A 9,109-nucleotide genomic window follows, 5' to 3' on the forward strand; every position below is an offset into this window, starting at 1 on the left:
CCCTTACTCAACTCATTTAATTACTTTTGTCCAAATCTTTCTCACATGTTTAAAGTTTTAATCTCTCAACTAGTAAATACCGGAAAAACTAGTAGTTGGGATGCAAAATAGTTAAATTCATAGTAAGTTTAAAGTAGGGATGTCAAAAAGTATCGTAGGACCCGTTTTCGTGGGGATGCACTCCACGTCCCGTTTGCTCTCATTTACATCCCTAGTTTAAAGGGAAAAAAAAAGGAGTTAGGGAGCGGGGGAGGGATCATGAGAAGAAAGTAGTAGTTGAGGGCGTTTTATAGTTTAAGGAAGAGCCGAAAAACTGAAAATAAAGTCAATTAGTTTCCACATTGACTAAGGTCTTGTTTGATAGTTTATGTCCGGGAAAGTGTTGTCTGGGAAATTGTTGTATCGGAAAGTATTTTGACTGGGAAAGAAGTCATGTTGTTTGATTGTACATCTAATTGACTGTGCTAAATGATGAAAAATGATAATATTACCATGTTAGTATATACTATGATGGATGAAGTTGCTGAATAATTATAAAAATATACAAATTGTCATACAAAATCAAAATTACACAATAATCATTTAAAAATCCAAATAGAATGTCGATTAAATTGTTTTTTTTTCAAGTTGATGTTACGTTGTTATTTTTTCTAACAATTTTAATTTATTTTATAACTCAACATGTGATTCTTGACCCGGTTTGTCTAATAGTGGTGGGATTGATGAATTTTTAAAAAATATATTAGGATGATGGTGGTGTTGTCCAAAAAAATAAGAATTAATCCAATAAAAATGAATTAAAAAATTACCTAAAAAAACTAATAATCCAATAAAGTAATATTTATTAATATATAAATATTATATATTTATAAATAATATTTTTTAATATATAATAATCCAATAAAAAGAATTAATCCATTAAAAAGAAATTTAAAAAAATTATTTAAAATAAATTAATAATCCAATAAAATAATATTAATTAATAGATAAATATTATATATTAAAAGTAATATTTATCAATATATAATAATCAAATAAAAAAGAAATTAAAAAAATCATTTAAAAGAAATTAATATTCCAAGAAAGAAAGAAACAGAGTTTGGGGCATAATTGTCTTTTCAACCTATTATGCCAAAAAAGATATGGTTTTAGAGCTTTCTGGAAAAGATATATCTTACCGGAAAATACCTATTTTTTGTGCATATCAAACAGTCTTTCCGGTCCATTCAGCCAGAAAGATCTATTTGGACCTGAAAATATGTCTATCAAACGGGGGCTAAGCCAAAGTTTTTCTTTTACATATTATTTGGTTTTGGATCTTTCTAGTTTATGTATATTATTCACAAAACTTCTGTGTAAACGAACTTATCCGTTTCGATCCATATTCAAGTTGAAATTCATAAGTTTAATTTTACTCATTTAATTTTTATGTCGTTTCGCTTTTTAATTAAACGAATTGAAAAATCTTACCCCAAACTCTTCTATTTTGTGTAAACGCTACCTTTAAAATAGATTATTAATAAATAAATAAATAAATAAATAAAACAAGAGATAGGAAAAAATAAAGTCATTAATATTGGATCGGTCCATTACTTATGAAGCCCAAAAAACAAAGAATGGAAATGATATACATGTAGAAGCCCAAAATACAAACAATAGAATCGATAATATATTCATTCATACCTAATAAAGGAATCATTATTAATATATTATGATTATGACATGTGGGATCTTTCCAACCCATAATTTTATCGATTTTACCCTTCTATTCTTTTAAATTCACAGAGCATAAAATCCGGATGATTCGTCTTTCTTAATATATCGTCTTTCCTTTTGGTGTTAATAAAAAAATAAGCTATAACCACCATATATAAGTATATTAACCTATAATATTTTCAATGCAATCCATCATCAACATATTTCCATATATTTATAATTACTTTAAGCTTTAACTTTTAAAAATAATGATTTTTATATTATTTAATATGGAATACTTCTAATATTAATTAAACAAATTTTGAAGCACGTAAGAAAATCTAAATTAATTTGATTACGATTAGATAATATCATGCATTATAGTACATGCATTCTCCTATAAAATAACAAAATCTGAGCAACTTTTTACAACCAACATATATTCATGAAACGATATGGGTCTCCGATCTATTCGGCTCTTAAAGAATTCGATCAACTTTTAGAGCCCGAAATGTTGATCGGTCCTGTGATTCAAGCAATTAATCGCATGTTGGCATGTTTTATGGTATACTTGAAGCCATTTACTGTAAGTTGTGATAAATAATGATAGGTGGCTCCCCCGTACCGTCAAGACGAAAGGAGTAAGACTTAAGATGGTAAGAGGACTAGAATATAAAAAGACTTGTGATTGTTAAAGATGAACTCATTATGACTAATGTTGTTATGAACTTATTTTCTTTAATTTGCTTTATTTAAGAGTTTCGACACATATGTATCTCACTAGGCTTTTTAGCCTAACATAGTATTTTTGTAACGCCCGTGTTTCAGGGCTAAGCAGTAGTAGATGATGTAATAGTCTATGTCAACTATTGTAACCTTTTTTGAAGTAATAAAGATGAATTATTTGAGTATTATGTGAATTATGTGCATTTATGTGCTTATTACTTATTTATAAATGTATAATAAATAAAGGATAAAAATAAGCGTCAAAATTAAAGTGTGAGATAAATCCGATATCTTTACATAAAGTTGTAGTGGTCGAAACAAGGATTCCTGAGATATAAAGAACGCCGAAATCCGAGTTATAACGAAGAAGTTATGACCCGTCGAAATTTCGCGACGGAACCGACACGGCACCGGGAAGACGTAAATAGTGAATTTATGATAGATGACTTTTTAGCCTTAGTGATCTAAACAAAAGTACACTTATACGTTAAACCGAGAACATGCAAAAAAAGAACGCCCAAATCTGACTTCGTATGAGAAAGTTATGAATTTTCTAAGATTTGGCACAGAAGTGCACGACCCGAAACTCGAATTTTAGATCGAGCGGTTTTTGGCCTATGCGACCTAAATGAGAGTTGAAGATCTCATTAATAGGAACTCAACGGTAAAAAGACAAACGAAAATGGAGTCTGTATGTAGAAGTTATGAATTTTACGGAGCTCGTATGCGAAAGTTATGAATTTTTGAAAATCGGTTGATTTCCACCCTGTGTGCGATGCCACGTGTCAGCACCAGGCGAAGCCTTGGAGCCTACGCATGTTCACGACGTGAATTGAAGTTTCACGACATGAATTCTACCCATATAGCCTATAAATAAAGGGTCGGGGAAGCTCATTCCTCACACCTTTTACCCTCTCTTTCTCTCTCTAAACTCTCTCTCTAACCCCCCAAAAGGCCAAAACCCCCTAAAAGCCTAGGTAAACCCCCTAGCACCCGAAGGAAGCCCCGAGGCTCCCGAAGTCCCGAGAAAAGGAGCCTTTCGGCTCGGAAACGCTGCTCCAAGCGAAACCCGATTTTCGAGAAAACCCGCTGTAAGTGAGCTACGCCTACGCTATTTTTAATATAGCTTTTAATTAATTATAGTAACGTTATTAGGACCTTATAATAATTATTTGGGCTATTATTATGAGTTATATAAGTGTCGTTATAATATCTTTTTTTAACCACTCGCGGTACAGGGAATATGGTTTAAAGGGCCGCATAGGGTTGTTGGAATTCAGAAGTGCTATATGCCAAAATGGTCTTGCCCTCCGGTGTTTTATGTTTGGACCCTGTCTGTACATAGTGGGTGAAGAGTATTGTTTAACGCTTATATAATAGTAATAATAGTTAGACTATTAATTAGTCTCGGCGAATATTAGACTAAACTCTAGTGGTAATGATATTAGGTTCTGTCAAAGGAGTTGTATAAAGTAAACAAAGTGTTGTCCGAGTACCGAGTCACGACCTTATCAGGTGAGTGCATAGTTACTTTCATCTTACACATATATATGAAGTATTTTATATAAATTACGTGCAGGGCCGGTCCATAGGTTTTTGATACCCTGGGCAAAGAAGCTTAACAATGCCCCTATATCTAAACCGAAACCGTAAACTTATCCAAATGTCACTAATGATATTTTCATTTAGAAACTCATATCCATACATTTTTTATTTAACTCATACCATACAAACTAAAAATTATACTATTAAAACTAGAAATTGAATGTTAACCGTTTTATATAGTTTTATTACTAATATTCTTTCCACAATCTTCAATGTGTATTGGTCAAGGCTGGAAATATAAAAAGATGTTATAACGCCTCGTGGTTGAATCAAAATGCCACCATAAAACAATTAAGAATAAATGAATAATTGGATATATTTTGGGTCCGTAAACTCTAAAAGTTAAAAATTATAACTAAAATTGTATTTGCATTCGTTCTTCAAGCAAAAACACAGTCTTGACTCTTAGTCCATTAAATAACTAAATGAACTAACAATTAAAAAAATACCATTATTTCCCGCACAAAAATGGCAAACCAAACAAACACGCCTATTTTAGAAACAAAAATGATATTAGAATCAATTAGTCATTATTTAATTAAATTAACAAAATTACAAAATCACAAAATTGAATAAAGAAAAACTAAGTTACTAGTTTACTACAATAAAAATAAGAATTTACGATTTATGAGTTATGTTTTACCAAGTCTTCAAGCCAAAGGGAAACTAGGAAAATTCTTCATCTGCTTGGCAAATTAGTCTGTCAAGAATCAAAGTCAAAGAGAAAAAAAAACAACAATATATGTGTTTTCTATAATTAAAACAAAGGGCAACAAAAACAAAAGTGATTAGAAAACAAAAAAGTGAAAGACCTAAACGAGAGAACCAAAGTTTATGTTTTTATTTTTATTTTCAAGATGTCAACTGATCTGGAAAATGAGAAAAAGAATAGTTAATCAGAAATATGAATCATTTATGAAAAAATTATGTAAAATAGCAACAATGGAAAATTTATACCTACTTCTTCCTTCTAATGAGAAATCAGAATAATCATAAAACAAAAATTCAGAAGTTCAATTGATTATTATAGGATACGCCTCAAAACAGAATCACAGAGATTTAGGAATTACCAAATAAGAAGTCTTCAAACTGTATCATGGAACTCTTTCAAATACAGAAATCTAAACCGAAGGCTTCGACCTAGTCTCCAACAGTACAACTTCGAACTACAAATGTCGTAACCATACAAATCGAAAATGGGATTCACTAAATCAGAATAGTGATCAGATAAGGAGAATATGAGAAAAGAATCAACAAAACAGAAAATGGTATACCTCAAACGTCAATGAATCACCAAATCAGAGAAGGGAAATTGGAATCGCCAAATCCTTAAAAGCCACAAATTGATGATGACGCTCCCCGATCTTCTACGCTTCCAGATTTCTAGGTGTCGATTGGCAATCAACCAATCACACATACAGATTACAGCTTTCCCCCAGCCAATTATTTTGATTTTCCCACCCCAGCTCCCACGCCTTGCGCTGGAAAAGAGTACCGGACTATTTTTTTTGGGCCAAAACATATGTACTGTTAATTATTTGACTAAGATGATGCCCCATATTTTTTGCTGCCCTGGGCCTTAGCCCATCTCGCCCATGTATGGGGTCGGGCCTGATTACGTGCTATGTGTGCATATTATCTGTATACTTGCTATCTATGTTGGATGAATGATTTTATACATGTTTTAAATGATTTAAATTGTATATGTATTTTATATCTACAAAATGTGTTGGGTAAAACATGAGTAGATGTAATAGTTGTTGTGTGATAAAATATAATAATGAGAGGCCTCGATGATGTTGTTGTTGATTCTGTCATCTAGCGGAGTATGGATGACGACCACGGACTATTCTAGACAGTCCAGTGGAACGCTAGCAGGCTCGCAACCTGTAGGTGTTTGTGAACGATGTGTTCACCGGTGTACTCCATCCCCCTCATGGTTGCCTTAAGGACATTTATTGCTAAGGAATACCCTTAGCAGTAGTGTCCATCCCGATGATGATCCTTAGGCTAGGTCCCTTATGATAGGTGTTTAGGGACATAAAGTGAGGATAACGGGAACGGGTAATCGGGTTATTGTTGGTTGATGAAATTAAATAACTTATTTGTTGTGGGTTGAAAACCCTATGTGCTCACCAGGCTCCCAAGCTTGACCCACTCAGTTTCATGTATTACAGGTAGTGGCGCTCGAGCATAGATGTGATGTTTTGGATGAGGGATTACGGATATAGGCATGTAGATATGAAATAATGTAGTAAGGCTTATATTGTACTGTTTATGCTTTTGATATGTATCGAACATGACATCCCGAGTCTTTTTAATGAAATACATTTCTACGAAAATTCTTTCATAAATCTTTATCATATTTTTGTTTTGGGAACAAATTCCGCAACACTTTTATGTAAAATGTTACTCTGGTTTTCAAACAAGCATAAACAAAATCGGTCTTTTCTGGCCGTGAAAATGGGGATGTCACAATTTTGATGTGTGTCTTTGGTGTATGTCAGTAGGAATGCTCTAGATTTGCCCTATAGTTTTTAGCATTTATCTATTATGTGTGATTGGCTTAGTCGGGTAAGCTTTTACTTATGAGTTGGTATACATGAGTTGACATCCCTAGAGTTTTTAATTATAAACATTTAAAAAAACATATGCTTTAAAATTTGGGAATTGTCGATTTTAAATAAGCGATTTGTTTAAATTTGATTTTAAATGATTTTGAAAATAACTAAAAAAATGATGAATGTCATAATATAAGGGAGTGTCCATTTGAGTTTTTTTTTTAAATAGAGATCTTGAGATTTTTTTATTCATATATGATCACTCGACAACCATATATGGATAATCTAAAGGAAATAGACATATTTGAATAATAATATATAATTTAATCAAAACATGATAGAGATATAAATATATATAAATCATATATGATTACTCTTTTTCTTTTGTGATTATCGAGTAATTGACTATAGATGGCCTTTTGTATCTCTTTTTTTTTTCTTCAGAAAACCCCATTACTGAAGACCCCAATTTGATTGTTATTTATATGCGACTAAAAATCTAGAGTTAATTGCTATTTTAGGTGGCGGTGTATTTAGGTTTGGAGCCCGTCATGGCATTCATCTGGGCCTGATTTTGTCTCATCTCGTCCTGATTTCCAAATTCAGCTAGTAGGCTACAATTTGAAGAGGTTGTGGTCCATGGTTTTGTCATACTTCCAACACCTCCTCATATAAAGCTCCTTTTACCAAGGTGTAACACCTCAGATTTTAAACCAAATTTTTCATTTTTAAATTACCAAAATAATGTTCATAAACCAAGTCATCAGAAACATAAGTGTCATATACAAATCATCATCACAAAATATCAGAGTATCACATACTGCCCTGGTAACAAATCTTCCAGCGAGTGTGTACAATCAGACCTTCGCCTTCTCGTGATCCTCACAAGTACCTAAAACATATATATCAACAACCGTAAGCACGAAGCTTAGTGAGTTCCCCAATATACCACATACAGCACAACATAAATAAACAACTATGGGTTATCAGCAACCCTGGGGACTATCGGCAGTCCCAGTGGGGAACAACACACCCTATGGGTTATCATCAACCCTGGAGACTACCTGCAGTCTCAGTCACACATAAACAACATAATACATAATAACAATTAGACCCAGTTGGTCATCACAAATACAATTATTCTATCACACATGTAAGAATAAATGAGGAGACTCACCTGATACTGATGACGAATAAATCTCACACCCGAACTGCCGGAACTAGACTCTGCCTAATAACACAATAATTAACCCTAATTAATAATTAACATCCATAACTCAACTCGCAAGTCCAAATCACACAATTAAGACCCATAAGGGAAAAAAGACCATTTTGCCCCTCCCATTGTCCAAAACCCTAGATCTTGAAGTCAGCAAGATTCAACTGCTCAGCACATACGTTGGACGTACTCTCCTCCTACGCGGAGCGTACTCGAAAATCAGGCGGGATCGGGGTCACACCTGGCTACGTTGGGCGTAGCCATTAATACGCAGGGCGTACACCGTCTGACCCCAAATATCACGCCAAAATGGTATTAATCGTTAAGACATGCATCCATACTCATATTTGACCTTCTTAGAACGTCTTAACCCATAAAGACACCAATTTTAAGCCTTTGCATGGCTAGAAAGGACCCAATACACAAAACTCTAACTTCCATCACACTCTAAGTCACTTAACTAATGCATGGGCCAAAGGAAATGATCAAGCAACCATTTTTATGAATCTACAATACCTATTATGCATGAAAGGACAACTAATATGCTTTAGAGTGCTCCATACTCACAAAGGTCCAAGCTTCGGGACAAAAAGCTCATAAAAACTCATTTATGGAGATCTAAAAGGAAACATATCAAGGTATAAACTTTAAACCTTCAAAAGATGCACAAGGTGAACTAGTTTCTGGATCTACCAGCTTACAAGCAACACCTCCTTCTTCAATAGCCTTATTCTTCAACAAGTGAGCACCAAAATCACTAATAAGCTCAAAACTCTCACACACAAAGCTTAGACTCAAGATTAGGGTTTTGAGGGAAGGGTGGCTGAAACGTCCCAAAATTAAGACAAAAAATTCCCGTTCTTAAATTAATAAAACTATTATCCAAAACATCATCGTAAAACCAAGGTGGAACAAAGTGTATCAAATACATCATTGTTTGGTGGTCAAACCAACAAATAATGGGATAAAATAATAACAATAAAATGCAAATCACTGCTACTACTTACACTAAAGATAGTATAGAGTAAGCAGGGTCGGTCCACAAGAATACGAGACTTTTTATTTAGCCATATTTTCACACATCATACAATTAATGTTTAAGTGGGGGATTATGTTTCAATTTAAATTAAACTTCATAAACAAACGAGATTAATGATAAAATTCAATAAAATAAATACATTTCCGATTCTGATTCCTATACATGTGTTGTGTTGTAAAATGTAAAATGATTGTGATTCATGTTCAATCTAGGTTGGTAATTTAGATATTAATAAACTCTAATATCCAAGTTGACAAAAGTGTT

The sequence above is a fragment of the Lactuca virosa genome, chromosome 6 (genome assembly GCF_052849685.1).
Source record: "Lactuca virosa cultivar CGN04683 chromosome 6, Lactuca_virosa_CGN04683_v6, whole genome shotgun sequence".
NCBI lineage: Eukaryota > Viridiplantae > Streptophyta > Magnoliopsida > Asterales > Asteraceae > Lactuca > Lactuca virosa.